This window comes from Candoia aspera, chromosome 14, assembly GCF_035149785.1.
Source record: "Candoia aspera isolate rCanAsp1 chromosome 14, rCanAsp1.hap2, whole genome shotgun sequence".
Taxonomy (NCBI): domain Eukaryota; kingdom Metazoa; phylum Chordata; class Lepidosauria; order Squamata; family Boidae; genus Candoia; species Candoia aspera.
This window is the reverse complement of record NC_086166.1, coordinates 20,057,269-20,073,969: the sequence shown is the minus strand read 5'-3', so window position 1 is coordinate 20,073,969 and position 16,701 is coordinate 20,057,269. Positions and strand designations below refer to the sequence as shown.

Genomic DNA, 16,701 nt, shown 5'->3' with positions numbered 1-16,701 from the left:
AGACACCCTTCACTTTTTTCAATTTTGTTATGTTGCAGCCTGATACTACAATCATTCAAATTCATTTTTTTCTCATTAATCTACACTCAGTACCCCATAATGACAAAGTGAAAACAGAATTTTAAAAAATGTCTGTAAATTTATTAAAAAGAAAAAACTGAAATATCACATGTACTTAGGCATTCAGACCCTTTACTCGGTATTTTGTTGAAGCACCTTTGGCAGCAATTAGAGCCTCGAGTCTCTTTCGGTATGACATGACAAGCTTTGCACACCTGGATTGGGGGATTTTCTGTCATTCTTCTTTGCAAATCCCCTCAAGCTCAATCAGGTTGGATGGGGACTGTCGGTGAACAGCCATTTTCAGGTCTCTCCAGAGATGTTCAATAGGGTTCAAGTCAGGGCTCTGGCTAGGCCACTCTAGGACATTCACAGAGTTGTACCTAAGCCATTCCTGTGTTGTCTTGGCTATGTGCTTAGGATCATTGTCATGTTGGAAGGTAAACCTTTGGCCCAGTCTGAGGTCCTAAGTGCTGTGGAAGAGGTTTTCATTGAGGATATCTCTGTACTTTGCTTTCCCTCAACCCTGACCAGTCTCCCAGTCCCTGCTGCTGAAAAACACCCCCACAGCATGATGTTGCCACCACCACGCTTCACTGTTGGGATGGTATTGGGCAGGTGATGAGCAGTGCCTGGTGTCCTCCAGACATAATGTTTAGAATTGAGGCCAAACAGTTCAATTTTTGTTTCATCAGACCAGAGAATCTTGTTCCTCACAGTCTGAGAGTCCTTCAGGTGCTTTTTTGCAAACTCCAAGTGGGCTTTCATGTGTTTTGCACTGAGGAGAGGCTTCCGTCTAGCCACTCTGCCATAAAGCCCAGATCGGTGGAGGGCTGCAGTGATGGTTGTCCTTCTGGAACCTTGTCCCATCTCCACACAGGATCTCTGGAGCTCAGTCAGTGATCATCGGGTTCTTGGTCACCTCTCTTACTAAGGCTCTTCTCCCCCAATTGTTCAGTTTGGCTGGATGACCAGCTCTTGGAAGAATCCTGGTTGTGCCAAACTTCTTCCATTTGAGAATTATGGAGGTCACTGTGCTCCTGGGAACCTTCAGTGCAGCAGAAATTTTTTTGTAGCCTTCCCCAGATCTGTGCCTTGCAATAATCCTGTCTCTGAGCTCTGCAGGCAGTTCCTCTGACCTCATGGCTTTTGCTCTGATACAGTATACATTGTCAGCTGTGAGACCTTCTTTAGAGGTGTGTGCCTTTCCAAATCATGTCCAATCAATTTAATTTACCACAGGTGGACTCCAATCAAGGTGTAGAAACAGCTCAGCAACTATCAAGAGAAATGGGAGGCACCTGAGCTAAATTTCAAGCATTGCAAAGGGTCTGAATACTTACATACCTGTGATATTTCAGTTTTTCCTTTTTAAAGATTTCTAAAATTCTGTTTTCACTTTGTCATTATTGGGTACTGAGTGTAGATTAATGAGGAAAAAAAATGAATTTGAACGATTGTAGTATCAGACTGCAACATAACAAAATTGAAAAAAGTGCAGGGGTCTGAATACTTTCTGAATGCACTGTAAATTAAGGGCATTTGCAGATTATTTGGTTTTAATAGTTGATAATTCCTTGGAGGGAATAGATAGTGGAAAAACTGAAAGAATTTGGTGAACTACCTGGATGTAAAATTAATAAAGAGAAAACTAAAATGTTAACAAAGATATGAGGATGGAAGATCAAAATGAGCTGATGGGAAAGACTGGTTTTCTGATTGAGAAAAAGGTAAAATATCCAGGTATTACCATGTCAACCATGAATTGTATATTATTTCAGAACAATTATGTTAAGGTATGTAATGAAATTTAAAGAAATATTTTTTAAGTTGGGAAAGGTTGCAACTATCATTGTTTGGAAGAATTTCTGTGATAAAAATGAATGTATTACCTAGAACGATGTTTCTATTTCGAACAGTACCAGTTTTGAAAAATGATGCACCTTTTCAACAATGGCAAAAAGATTTATCCAGATTTGTATGGCAGGGTAAGAAACCAAAGGTTAGATATAAAATTCTGCAGGATACAAGAGGAGGAGGAGGGCCAGGGCTACCTGATCTTAATTGCTTAATTGCTACCTTATCTTGCTCCTGCAGCTGACCAAACATGCCTGGCCCTTTGCGAGGCAGCTGCTGGCCGCACGAGACTTTCTTCCCCAGGTCATGCACAGCAGTTTCCTTGCGAGACCTGGGGAAGAAGGCCTCATGTGGCCAGCAGCTGTCTCGTGAGGGGCCAGGTAGGCACGCCTCATCAGCAGTGGGATCAAGAAGGCAGCAAAGGAGCAGCAGAGTGTAGGGCGGCTGGGACTGGGCTGGGGCTTCCTGGGATGCAGTGGCTTTGTGCCATGCTGTTGGGGCTTCCTGGGGCACTGTGGCTTTGTGCTGCGCTGCTGGGCCAGGGCTGGGCTTCATGCTGCACTGTGGCTTAAGAGCTTTTCGCAGCCCCAGAGCCACAGTGTGCCAAGAAGCTCCTGAGCTGCAGTGTATTCTTTCTCTGGCCTTCATGAGCTCATGCTGCACTGCAGCATCCCCTCCCCCAAATCATATGTGGCCTGCACTGGCCCTCTCAAACCTCCCCCACCCCATGGCACCCCTGTGCTCCTTACCTGGGACTTCTGCCTCTTCCCACTTCACAACTCCTGTGTCTTGGGGTTACAATGACAACCAGGGCTGCCCAGGATTGCTGTCACTAAGTGATACAGTCACATGTCACGCTTTATGACCGCAACACTTAGTGACAGAAATTCCAGTCTCAATTGTGGTTGTAACAAATGCTGCACATACAGTATATTTGAGGAAGCACCCCATAACATGTTGACTACCAAGTATGTGTAGGCTGGAGTGAATATATACAGTATGCCTAACTTGAAAATTATACAGTGATTATCATAGCCTTCTCATCACAGCATGGAGAAGTATAAACTGGGGATAGCCCTAGGTTCTATATTTTGCAATATTTTGATTAATGACCTGGATGAAGAGGTAAAAAGCAAGCTTATCAAATCTGCAGATGGCCCAGAACTAAATTGGTAGTGATACCCTAGAAGATGCAAGTAACAATAAAAATGATCTTGGTAAGTTGGAGAAGAGGACTGAAAGAAAGACAGTGAAATTTAAAAGAGACAGGTGCAAACTTAGGGTTAGGATCCTGGCAGGCAGAAGGTTTGACAATGGAACCGATGACAAAGAGAAGCCATGGGCTCTTCTTTGTTAGATGCATTAAATGCCAGGTGCACGGCCATCTGTTAGGGATCATTTAAATTGGATTCTTATGCTCATCTGGGATGGCTTAAATGATTCCTTTCAATATTACAATTCTTTTCACATAAAACTATCTCTGTATAAAGTACATTACAGAGTGTGAGAAGCAAGAAGCAGATTCCTAATCCAGGCAGTTAAACTTTAACTGGAGAAAAGAAATGTACAAGATGCATAAATACTGGTAGTCCTCACTTAACAACAATAACTGGGACTGGAATTTCTGTTGCTAAGTGATGCGGTCATAAAGCATGCTGTCATGCAACCACATCGCTTAGCAATTGTGAGATTCCAGCCAGACTCTGACTCAGAAAACAAAACTCTTTCCGAGTCAGAGGGGGAAACAAACTTACCAGGCTGAAACCGAGAAAGCAAAATCCAGAGATGAGTCAGCAGTGCGGGAAAAGTCACAGACGCTGATTAGTCAGTCTTCGGAGGATCTGAATCCTCCAATCAGCATGCATGAACAATGGGCAGAAAAGCGCGCAAAGGAGAAGGCAGCCCGATTGCCTGCAGAAGGGAATAGTTGCGCAAAGGATCGGCATAAAAGGCAGATGTGCAAAGAGCAAGCTGCCAGAGACAACCAATCCTTTGAGCTCGCAGTTCCAGCAGAAGAGTCCTTACCAGCATCGGAAACATCTGTAACCAAAGGGGAATCAGTGCCAGTGTTTCTTATCAGAAAGGACTTGGATCCTGCATCCGCTGCCACCAAGGATCTTCTCCTTGCCACATCCAGCAGCCTCAGTTTCGTGTCCAGCTTCGGACATCTTTGTCCTTGTGTGCATTCCAGATGCGCTTCCAGCCTTGCTTCGAGTTTCCGGCCATGTATAGAGTCTCCAGTCCAGCCTCGCTGTGCTTCAAGTTCTCAGCCTTCCCTTCAGTCTCCAGTTCAGCCTTGTCACGCTTCTAGTTCCCAGCCTTGTCCAAAATCTCCAGTACAGCTTTGTGCTTTCGAACTTCAGCCTTGCTTTGGATCTCCAGCCCAGCCTAGCCGCGCCCCGGCCACCCAACATTGCTCAGGAACTTCACATCTATCTTGTTGTGAGTCCGGTTTTCAACCTTGCCTAGAACCCGTAATCCAGTCCAATCGTGTTTCCAGTCTTTCTCCTAGTCCAGAACCTCCAGTCCAGCCTAGTCATGTGCCTAGTCTTTAGCCCAGTCCAGTATCTCCAGCCGAGTCCAGACTTGCTTCAAGTTCTCAGCCTTGTTCTGAGTCTCTAGTCCAGAGTGTCCAGCCCAGCCCAATATCTCCAGTAGAGTCTAGCCTTGCTTCGAGTTCTCAGCCTTGTTCTGAGTGTCCAGTCCAGCCTGAGTCACCGAGTCCAGTCCAGTCCTGTTGTTAGAACCAAGACTTGTCCAGTGGGTCCAGTTTGGCCTCGCCCAGCTTCCCGGTGCAAATCTAGTTCGAGTGGTGTTCCAGATCATTGACATTCATTCCCAATTTCAGTAGTGCCACGTGCCCTAGCTTCTCCCAGCCTTCATCAGTGAATTCTGCTCTGCTGTTTTACTACAGTCTCCTCCTGAAACCTTGCCAGTTTCCTCCTCAGTACTCAGCTGCTCTTGATCAAAACCAGTCTACCTCTTTGACTATAAGGACTTATTTATTGTAAACAATTGTTTAATAAAGAGTATTTTTTTATATTAAACCTGCCTGGCTGCCTCATAGTCTGAACAGGACAGCGATGACAATCCTGACAGTCCCCATTGCTGTTGTTAAGCAAGGACCTCACACAACTGCAACTTGCAACTTCCTGCCAGTTTCCAACAAAGTCAATGCAGAAGCCGGCAGGAAGTCACAAGTCCTGGCTGGCTTGCAAGCAGGCCGATGGGTAGGTGAGTACCACGGAGTCTGGGTGGGCGGGGGGGAGGGGGTGCTGCGGTGACTAACCCTAAACCTGGGATCTCGTACTCCGTAGTGGGCTCCTTGGGACAAAAAGTGGTAGAAGTGACTTATTGTCCTGACTTAGAGCAAAAAAGCACGTTGAGACAGGGACTTGGTCTCTAGTGTTTATTATCTGCTCTAGTAGGTAGAAAATCCTGCCAAACTGAAGGAGTGTGGGAAACTGTCATGTTCACTGTTTCAATGTGCACTGTACATCGTAACATTTCACATGCCATGGCGCTGATGTGCGTTTCTGTTTGGGAGGGAGCTGCTGTGAAACCTTGTACCAAGCTCTGTATCTATGTTCATTTCAATGGAATGTGTTTGGGTTATGTGCTCTGTTCAAGGGCTTTTCCCGCAGACCATCAGAAGCCGTTAGGAGCACCTGGGATTGTGAGCTTGGGAAGATTCTACGGGGGGAGGGATCTCATTTGTACCGAGGGTTTTTAGTTTGCATTTGGTGTGCTTTTATCATTCTCAGCTTTCTTCGTGATCCTGCATACTATTCTTTAATAAATCAGATATCTTTGCATTCCTGTCATGAGTCTGAGAGTGTTTTAGAATAGGCATTCATTACAGAAACCCACACAGATAAACCCAAAACTCAAGGTGGGTCTGCTCTGAGTTTCTTTGAAGAACAGTTCAAAGCCTCTAAACTACACATGCGTTTTGCCCCCTGGATAGGGGCCCCTCCTGCTCACCATCAGTACTCATGACATCACCCTCCCCTCCAGATTCACATTTCATTTCAGCCCCCTCCCTTCCAGAGTTCCCTCCTCCCTCCAAAGTCTCATGAGAGTCCATCTCCTCCTCCAAGCTTCCATGGGAACTGGGGAATGGTGGAAAACCTTCAAAGGAAAACTCTTCCAAGGATGAATCGCTGCTGCTCTCCAGTTCTGATAACGCTTCTGGCTCAGGTTGCTACTTCTGGAAAATAGCTAGATGATTAGAAGATTCCTCCCCCCTCCCCTTCAGGAAATGCAAGCCCGAGGTGGAGGGCTGAGGCTCCCTCTCCTCCTCCTGCTCTGGCCTCCAGGCATCTCATGGGGGTGGAGGTTGCCAACTTATGAACTCCTCTGCTTGGGATTCCTCTGCTTGCTCGGCCGACTGAGGAGTCTCTAGGAGTGTGTGAGGCTTGGGTTTGTGAGGGAAAAGCCAATGTAATTTTTGAACCAGTACTGGTACGTGTACATCTCTGGCATCTTCCCATGTCCTCTCTTCCTCAGGGTACCCTTTCCAGTGTATTAAATATTGGATGCCCCTTCCCCTCCTCCTAGAGTCCAGAATTTCCTTAATTTTGTATTCTTCCTCCACATGCACAATTACTGGAGGTGGGGGGAGGCAGCTGCAATTGCAAGGCACTTGGAGGGTGGTCTTTGGCTAGCAAGGATCTGTGAAACACAGGATGGATTTACATGGAAGCTGGTAGCTGTAAATGATAAGCCACTGGATTTACCTGCTGCATCACAGTGAAAGGGCCCACGAACTTAAGAGTCCAACTTTTTGGAAGGCCTGCTAGAAGTTGGAAACTTGGTAGAAAGCCAAACTTTATCTCCTACAGCAATCGCTGGTCCTTCTTGTCTGTGGGCATCTGAAGCTCTCTTGTAAGCATTTTTTGCCCTGTTCAGCTGCTCCTTTAACAACTCATGCGTGGCCTGTTGCTCCTTAAAAAAGTCAGCCACCACTGGAACTGTTCCCTGCTGGGAGGAGGTGGGCAAGACCCAAGGGTTAACCCTGTAGAGTGCTTGGAAGGGAGACATCTTGGTAGAAAAATGCACAGAGTTGTTATAAGTAAATTTTGCCATGGGGAGCAGGGCTGGCCAATTATCTTGCTGGTAAGTGGTATAACACCTGAGATATTGCTGCAACCATTGGTTAATTTTCTCGGCTTCTCTGTTAGAAGACAGATGATGCAAAGAGGATAGGTGGATCTGGACCCCTAACGACTAGAAAAGGGCCCTCCAAAACCTGGAAGTGAACTGAGGACCTCTGTCACTCACCAAGTGATTTATCACGCCTCAGTATTTAAAAACATGGCCCATAAACAACTGCGCTGTGGCTTGTGCAGATGGGAGGCCTTTGCAAGGAATAAAATGCACCATTTTAGTGAAAAGGTCCACCACTACTAGTATGGAAGTAAATCCCTGGACCGGAAGTAAATCAGTGATGAAATCTACGCAGACTATATCCCAAGGCCCAATGGGTGTGGGAAGGGGCTTCAAGAGTCTGGCGGGCTTCCCTGGGATAGGTTTGGCTCGTCTACAGGTATGACAAGAAGCAATGTAACTCTTTATGTCTGCAGTCATCTTAGGCCACCAGTAGTCTCTCAGAGCTCTATGGAGTGTTTTGAAAACACCTCCGTGCCCAGCCGTTTGATGGTCATGGCAGAGTTTCAGTACTTCTTCCCTCAATGAGAGGGGAATGTATAACCGCCCACTATGCCAGGGAGTTCCTGCTTCCACAGTGAATGAGGAAGCAATGCCTTGCGGGGTCCCCTGGAGGTCATCCATCCTGGTCCTGGCATACGGGTCCTGTTGCTGCTGAGCTTTGACCCTTGCGAAGAGATCCTCTGCCTGCTGCTAAGATCTCTGTCTGGTTCCCCCCAGGCGACTGATCAAAGTTGTGAGGTTGTAGTATTGTAGCCTGGGCCTCTTGGTGTGCAGCTGGGGTTGCCTGAGTGGTGCGGGACAAGGCATCTGCCAAACAGTTCTGAGCTCTGGGAAAATAAGAGATAACAAAATTGAAACAGGAGAAAACTGGCTCCATCTGATTTGGCGTGGGGTGAGTGATCTGGTGTTCTGTAGAAGCTGTAAATTCTTGTGATCTGTACAAACTTTTACCAGAAAGGTCGCACCTTCTAGCCAATGCCTCTACTCTTGGAATGCTGCTTTAATTGCAAGCAACTCTTTGTTAAAAACATCATAGTTTCTCTCTGCCGACGAGAGTGTGGGAGAGAAAAAGGCACAAGGAAGCAACCTCTTCCCCTCTTTATCAGTACATTGCAATAAGACAGCAGCAATTGCAAAATCTGAAGCATCTGAATGTATTATGAATTGTTTCGTGGTATCTGGATGCTTTAAAAGGGGTTGGGATGAAAAGAGTTGCTTAAATTCTGGGAAAGTTGCTTGCTCCTTCTCCCCACAAAGAAATTTGGTTCCTTTCTTCGAAAGCTGTATGAGGGGCTTGGCCTTGTCAGCAAACTTATGGATAAATTTTCAGTAAAATTGGCGAACCCCAGAAATCTCTGTACCGCTTTCACATTGAGGGGAAGGTTCCAAGAGAGAATTGCTTGGACCTTCGAAGGGTCCATAGATATGCCTTCTGTTGATATTCTATAGCCCAGAAAATGTAACTGAGTTAAATCAAAGGCACACTTCTCTAGCTTGACAAACAGCTTGTTCTCTTTCCGTCCTTGTAAGACATTACGTACGTGTGTTACATGAGTTGTGGCATCCTCAGAGAATATTAATAAATCATCTAGATAAATGATGAGATACTTACCTAGTAGATCAGAGAAAATTTGATTCATAAATTGGGAAAATATGGCTCCAGCATTAGCTAAGCCAAAAGGGAGAACAAGATATTCAAATTTGCCATACCTGGTATCGAAGGCAATCAGATATTCATGCTCCTCTTTCATCTGGATTAGATTCTATGCATTCCTGAGGTCCAACCTAGTAAAAATGCGTGCTTTCTGTAAGCGATCAAGCAGGTCAGATGCTAGGGGAAGCGGATAATGTTATCTAACCGTGATTTCATTGAGTGTGCTGAAATCATGTACAACTCTCATGAGTGTCTCCTTCTGTGCTGCTGGTGCCAACGGGTCAGGCTTCTTTGGTACAAAGAATGTAGGGGCAGATGCTGGGGAAGTAGAAGGCCGGATGAAACCCTTTTGAAGATTAGTATCCAAGTAGTCTTTCAAGGTGGCTAGTTCCTTGGGCGACATGGGTTTTTTTTTTTGCTGGAAATTTCGCTCCTGGTTTCAGCTCAATAGTGCAATCACAGCCCCTATGGGGGGAGGGAATGCTGTAGCCTCGTTTGCTGAAAACGTCTGTGAAATCTGCATACTTGGCTGGTAATTGCACCCCTCCTGCTTCAATGACTGTGTTGGTTGCTGGAGAGAGAAGGGTGACTTTTATCTTATGATGTCAGCATTCCTTAGCTGGGAAGGAGATTGCTCCCATGGCCTAGTCCAACACTGGGTTGTGAAGCTTCAGCCAAGGTGTGCCCAGGATTACAGGTACTTTAAGTGATGCAGCGACATAAAGTTGAATCCACTTGGTATGGTCTCCTGTTGCTAGCTGTAACAGTTCTGTGGATCTTCAAATTGGACTGGCCTTGAGGGGCTGGCCATCGATGGTCTTGACTTCTATGGGACGTGGCAATTCCATGGTCGGGATATTCAGGTCTTGTACTGTCTGTACATCAATAAAGTTGGTGAATGCCCCGGAATCGAGAGCCTCTAACTTGACTTTGTGCTCTGGGCTTATGTGTCCTGTGACTGGTAAGTAGAAAAAGGTCTGCTTGGAATCTTCGGAATGAGCTCTTCTTAACTGATTGATGGTCTCCCTGCTGAGCTCTATGGAGGGAGACCAGTGGAGTTTCCCAGGTTGGAAGTAGAGGCACAGGTTGGTCTCGGCTCTGCTGCTAACCCCGGGGCTCTTGCTTTATCTGCTTGGCTTCTCACTGGGCAAGCTCTCACCATATGCCCCAGGGCTCTGCAGTAAAAACAGAGGGCTCTTTCCCGCCATCACTGTCTCTCAGCCTCGGATGTAAGACTGCTGCTCGCTCCGATCTGCATTGGCTCCTCTGCTCCTGCGTAAACAGATGCTACAGAGAGAGCTGGAAATCCTGGAAGCATCGCTCTGAAGCCCCTGCCTCTCCCAGGTCAAAGCTGTCAGAGTTCTTCCAGTTTGGCATCTATGACCACAGACATCTGATATAAATCTTCTAAGGTGGCTGGGGTACCTTGGTGCACCAATTTGTTTTTTATCTCATCTAGCCCGTTTGAATTGATCCTTCAGGGCACTCTCGTTCCAGTCCAGATCCCCTGCTAACAGCTTGAAATCAGCAGTGTAAATCCCCATTCTCTTGTTGCCTTGCTTAAGTTTCCAAATTTCCCAGCTGGCAGTGACTTCTCTGATCGGGTCATCAAAGCGTGCTCGGAACCTTGCCAAAAAATCCTGGTAGTCACTGAGAATCGGGTTGTTGTTCTTCAATGGCCCACTTGGCTGCTGGACTCTTTAGCAGGCTTAAAATAAAGGTGATTCTGGTTCGGTCTGTCAGGAACTCTGCCGGTCTGTGGCCAAAAATATTGTGCACTGGGTGAGAAAGGTTCTTAACTGTCCAGCTGCTCCCCCAAACTCTCCGGTAAACTGCCCTGAGATCTCAAGACTACTGGCTGAGCTGCAGCTGCTGGCACCAGTTGTGGGTGCTGGTTGTTGTATCTGTTGAAGTATAGCCGCTTGTAAGGTGTTGACCTGGAGATCTACTTGCTGCTGGTGTTGCTGCAAGGCCGCTGCCAGCTGTTGGATCGCTTGTCGTAGCTCCTGAGTTTCCGAAGACATTCTGCCAAAAAATTTCTTCCTCCCTCTTTCGATGGGAGTTAGGAGTTTGGCAGGAGTGATGTCCTCACTTAGAGCAAAAAACCACGCTGAGACAGGGACTTGGTCTCTAGTGCTTATTATCTGCTCTAGTAGGTAGAAAATCCTGCCAAACTGAAGGAGCGTGGGAAACCCACACAGATAAACCCAAAACTCAAGGTGGGTCTGCTCTGAGTTTCTTTGAAGGACAGCTCAAAGCCTCTAAACTATGCATGCGTTTTCCCACCTGGATAAGGGTCCCCTCCTGCTCACCATCAGTACCCATGACACTCATGGGAGTGACTTGCAACTTTCCCTGCCAGCTTCCCCATTGACTGCTTGTGGGAAGCTGGCAGGGAAGGTCACAAATGGTAATCACGTGACTGTGGAATGTGACAACTGTATGAGCTAGTTGCCAAGTGCCTGAATCACTATCATGTGACTGTGGGGGAGCTGTGATGGCCAGAACTTTGAGGACTGGTCATAAGTACCACTCATTGTACCACTGTCGCAACTTCAAACAGTGGCTGGATGACTGGTTGTTAACTGAGGACTACCTGTACATCAAGAAGCCCTTCCATGAATTTACAGTAAGTTAATTGCTTAGAAAATTTGAGATTCTAGGAGAGAAAATGGCAAACATGGGCTGGACTATGCATTAGAGGGATACAGAAATGGTTGAACAAGTATATGTACGTCAAGAACTTGATGGAGGCACTGGGTAGAACACCACAGGGCTCCATTTTAGGCCCTGTGATGTTCAACATATTTATAAGTGACTTGGATGAAGGATTAAAATATGGTTATCAAATTTGCAGGTGATATAAAAATAGAGAGGATAGTAAATACCTAAGATTAGCTTAGTGTCATAATTCAGGAGGATTTTGACAAACTGGAATAATGAGCAGAAACCAGCAAGGATGAATTTCAGCATGAACAAATGCAAAGACCTACTATGTCTGTGAAGGAAAAATCAAAGAAACAAATATATGATGGGGGAGACCATACTGGTCAGCAAGCAGGATCTGGGTATCTTGGTGGATCAACAGATTGAGCCAACAGTGTGATGGTGCTGTAAAAACAGCAATAGCAATGCTAGACTGTATCAACGGAAGTCAAAACCAGTGTCAAGATCAAGAAAAACCATCGTTATTCTCTATTCTGCACAGATTATTGCATCCATAAATTACTGGGCAATAATTTATTTTATAAACAATGTTGACATCTGGAGAGTATTCATAGGAAAGCAACCAAGATAATAAGGGCTTGAAAATGAGGAATGGTTAGAGGCACTAGCCTGGAGAGGAGAAGGCTGTAGGGAGACACAACAGCTGCCTCCAAGTATCTGAAAAGCTATCATGTAGAAGAAGGCTTTGCGTTTCACATAAGAAACACAAGTGAGGTTTTCCGTAAAGGAGAATTTCCTAGTGGTAAACGCAGTTCAGCGATGGAACAGACTGCCTCAGGAGGTGGACTTTCTTTACTGAGGGTGATTAAACAGACAGGAGCTGCAGTAGTAGATTCTTGCCGAGGGCTAGACTAGATGATTTCCAATGCTCCAACATTTCCATGCTATGATTCCTTGAAAATCAGGAGTTTTTGAGACTGGTGGATAATGCCCAGAGTCAAGGACAAATAGGTAAATGCCAGTTTTGCCCTGAGCTCCTTCTAGTATGGCTGCTTTTATGAGGGCCTCTCCAGAAATCTGCTTCAGCAAAGGATCGTTACCTTCTCGTGGTGCTGGAGCTTGAGCACCTCAATGATGCCATGAGCTAAACTGTGAAGGGCCACCCAAGATGGGAAGGTCATGACAGAGAGGTCAGACTAAATGCGATCCCTGGGGAAGGTAATGGCAACCCACCCCAGTATTCTTGCCGTGAAAACTAAATGGATCAGTACAACCAGAGATATGTCGGTATACCATCGGAAGATGAGACCCCCAGGTCGGAAGATGGTCAAAATGCTACTGAGGAAGAACAGAGGATGAGCTCAACTAGCCCCAGACGTGATGACGCAGCTAGCTCAAAGCCGAAAGGACGGCTAGCGGCCGACGGTGCTGGTGGTGAACGGCAAATCCGATGTTCTAAGGATCAACAAACCATTGGAACCTGGAATGTAAGATCTATGAGCCAGGACAAATTGGATGTGGTTATTGGTGAGATGTCAAGATTAAAGATAGACATTCTGGGCATCAGTGAACTGAAATGGACTGGAATGGGCCACTTCACATCAAATGACCACCAGATCTACTACTGTGGACAAGAGGACCACAGAAGAAATGGAGTAGCCTTCATAATTAATAGTAAAGTGGCGAAAGCAGTGCTTGGATACAACCCAAAAAACGACAGAATGATCTCAATTCGAATTCAGGGCAAGCCATCTAACATCACAGTGATTCAAATATACGCCCCAACCACAAATGCTGAAGAAGCTGAAGTAGAGCAGTTCTATGAGGATCTGCAGCACCTACTGGACAACACGCCTAAAAGAGATGTTATTTTCATCACAGGAGACTGGAATGCTAAGGTAGGCAGTCAAATGACACCTGGAATTACAGGTAAGTATGGCCTGGGAGAACAAAATGAAGCAGGACATAGGCTGATAGAATTTTGCCAAGACAATTCACTCTGCATAACAAACACTCTCTTCCAACAACCTAAGAGACGGCTTTATATATGGACTTCACCAGATGGACAACACCGAAATCAGATTGATTACATCCTTTGCAGCCAAAGGTGGCGGACATCTGTACAGTCGGTAAAAACAAGGCCTGGAGCTGACTGTAGTTCAGATCACGAACTTCTTCTTGCAAAATTTAGGACCAGACTAAAGAGATTAGGGAAGACCCACAGATCAGCTAGATATGAGCTCACTAATATTCCTAAGGAATATGCAGTGGAGGTGAAGAATAGATTTAAGGGACTGGACTTAGTAGATAGGGTCCCGGAAGAACTATGGACAGAAGTTGGCAGCATTGTTCAGGAGCCGGCAACAAAATACATCCCAAAGAAAGAGAAAACCAAGAAGGCAAAATGGCTGTCTGCTGAGACACTAGAAGTAGCCCAAGAAAGAAGGAAAGCAAAAGGCAACAGTGATAGGGGGAGATATGCCCAATTAAATGCAAAATTCCAGAGGTTAGCCAGAAGAGATAAGGAATTATTTTTAAACAAGCAATGCGCGGAAGTGGAAGAAGACAATAGAATAGGAAGGACAAGAGACCTCTTCCAGAAAATTAGAAACACTGGAGGTAAATTCCAGGCAAAAATGGGTATGATCAAAAACAAAGATGGCAAGGACCTAACAGAAGAAGAAGAGATCAAGAAAAGGTGGCAAGAATATACAGAAGACCTGTATAGGAAGGGTAACAATATCGGGGATAGCTTTGACAGTGTGGTCAGTGAGCTAGAGCCAGACATCCTGAAGAGTGAGGTTGAGTGGGCCTTAAGAAGCATTGCTAATAACAAGGCAGCAGGAGATGACGGCATCCCAGCTGAACTGTTCAAAATCTTGCAAGATGATGCTGTCAAGGTAATGCATGCTATATGCCAGCAAATTTGGAAAACACAAGAATGGCCATCAGATTGGAAAAAATCAACTTATATCCCCATACCAAAAAAGAGAAACACTAAAGAATGTTCAAACTATTGAACAGTGGCACTCATTTCACATGCCAGTAAGGTAATGCTCAAGATCCTGCAAGGTAGACTTCAGCAGTTCATGGAGCGAGAATTGCCAGATGTACAAGCTGGGTTTAGAAAAGGCAGAGGAACTAGAGACCAAATTGCCAATATCTGCTGGATAATGGAAAAAGCCAGGGAGTTTCAGAAAAACATATATTTTTGTTTTATTGACTATTCTAAAGCCTTTGACTGTGTGGACCATAACAAATTGTGGCAAGTTCTTAGTGGTATGGGGATACCAAGTCATCTTGTATGCCTCCTGAAGAATCTGTATAACGACCAAGTAGCAATAGTAAGAACAGACCACGGAACAACGGACTGGTTTAAGATTGGGAAAGGAGTACGGCAGGGCTGTATACTCTCACCCTACCTATTCAACTTGTATGCAGAACACATCATGCGACAAGCTGGCCTTGAGGAATCCAAGGCTGGAGTTAAAATCTCTGGAAGAAACATTAACAATCTCAGATATGCAGATGATACCACTTTGATGGCTGAAAGTGAAGAGGAACTGAGGAGCCTTATGATGAAGGTGAAAGAAGAAAGTGCAAAAGCTGGCCTGCAGCTAAACCTCAAAAAAACCAAGATTATGGCAACCAGCTTGATTGATAACTGGCAAATAGAGAGAGAAAATGTAGAAGCAGTGAAAGACTTTGTATTCCTAGGTGCAAAGATTACTGCAGATGCTGACTGCAGTCAGGAAATCAGAAGACGCTTAATCCTTGGGAGAAGAGCAATGACAAATCTCGATAAAATAGTTAAGAGCAGAGACATCACACTGACAACAAAGGTCCGCATAGTTAAAGCAATGGTGTTCCCCGTAGTAACATATGGCTGCGAGAGCTGGACCATAAGGAAGGCTGAGAGAAGGAAGATCGATGCTTTTGAACTGTGGTGTTGGAGGAAAATTCTGAGAGTGCCTTGGACTGCAAGAAGATCAAACCAGTCCATCCTCCAGGAAGTAAAGCCAGACTGCTCACTTGAGGGAATGATATTCAAGGCAAAACTGAAATACTTTGGCCACATAATGAGAAGACAGGACACCCTGGAGAAGATGCTGATGCTAGGGAGAGTGGAAGGCAAAAGGAAGAGGGGCCGACCAAGGGCAAGGTGGATGGATGATATTCTAGAGGTGACAGACTCGTCCCTGGGGGAGCTGGGGGTGTTGACGACCGACAGGAAGCTCTGGCGTGGGCTGGTCCATGAAGTCACGAAGAGTCGGAAGCGACTAAACGAATAAACAACAACCAGAAATATGAGTCACCAAGAATGGGCAACCTTTTCTCTTTAAAGGGCTGCCTTCATTCAGAGGCATCTGTTGGAAGGCTATAGAATCATGAACGTTGTGGAGGTGGAAACGAGCACAAAGATCTTCTAGTCTGACCCTTTGCAATGTGCAGGAAAACCAATTAAGCCATCCTTGAGAGCCCACTGTCCAGCCTCTTCTTAAAAGAAGCTGTGTTGTGGGCAAGTTAAAGTAAGCAGATTAATGTGAGTGGGTTAAACTTCACCAGGACCAGATTTCTACAATGATACTGGACCAGGACCATCTTCAGAAATGCAGATGGCTCAGAGTGATGAGTTAAAAGGGCTGAGGAGCAGGAAATGGCTAATCTGAATGGCCATAAGACAGCATTATGTCAGTCTTGAGGTACTGAGACACAGATATTCTCCTTCAGAGCTTTCAGGCACTTGAAGGAACCACTGGTCTTCCCACTGCATGCATGCTACTTTCCAGGCTCTCATGCACTTCTTAGGTCAAGAGCAGAAGAGGAAGAGGATGGAGTGAAATGCATGCCCAAGGCTCAGGCAAGAAATGAGAAGTTGAAGGAAGCAAGGCTAAGACGTCTGGGTACAGAGTGCAAAACAGATGGCCCCAGAGTCAGCTGTGGTTCCGTGGATTCTTCTTCACCCCATGGTATTTCTTTGTTTGTTGCCCAAGACAGGAAACGGGGGTTGCCGCAATCTAGTGTTCCTCTAGTTGCTAATTTGGCATGCCAAACCCATTTCCACATTCTTCTAAATAGTTTCTCATGAGATGAAGGGGGCTTAGCACATCATAAGCATTTTAAGCACAGTCTCAGCTCAGGTTTCCATTTCCAGAGCCTGGTCTCGTGGAGTCCTGCTCTTCCACAGGCGTGGGAAAAATGCTTTATTTATAGGTGGTCACTTAACCTGGCAGGGTTGACAATCTCAACACGGTCTCCTCTCCTTCCTCTGTCCTGTCGCTTCTAATGGA

At 45.6% G+C, this 16,701-nt stretch overlaps 1 protein-coding gene across 1 annotated transcript in view; it reads right to left on the bottom strand.

Moving 5' to 3' along the window:
• IL4R (interleukin 4 receptor) overlaps positions 1 to 16,701 on the bottom strand; it is a 34,138-nt gene that overhangs the window by 5,398 nt on the left and 12,039 nt on the right. The window lies entirely within an intron of this gene.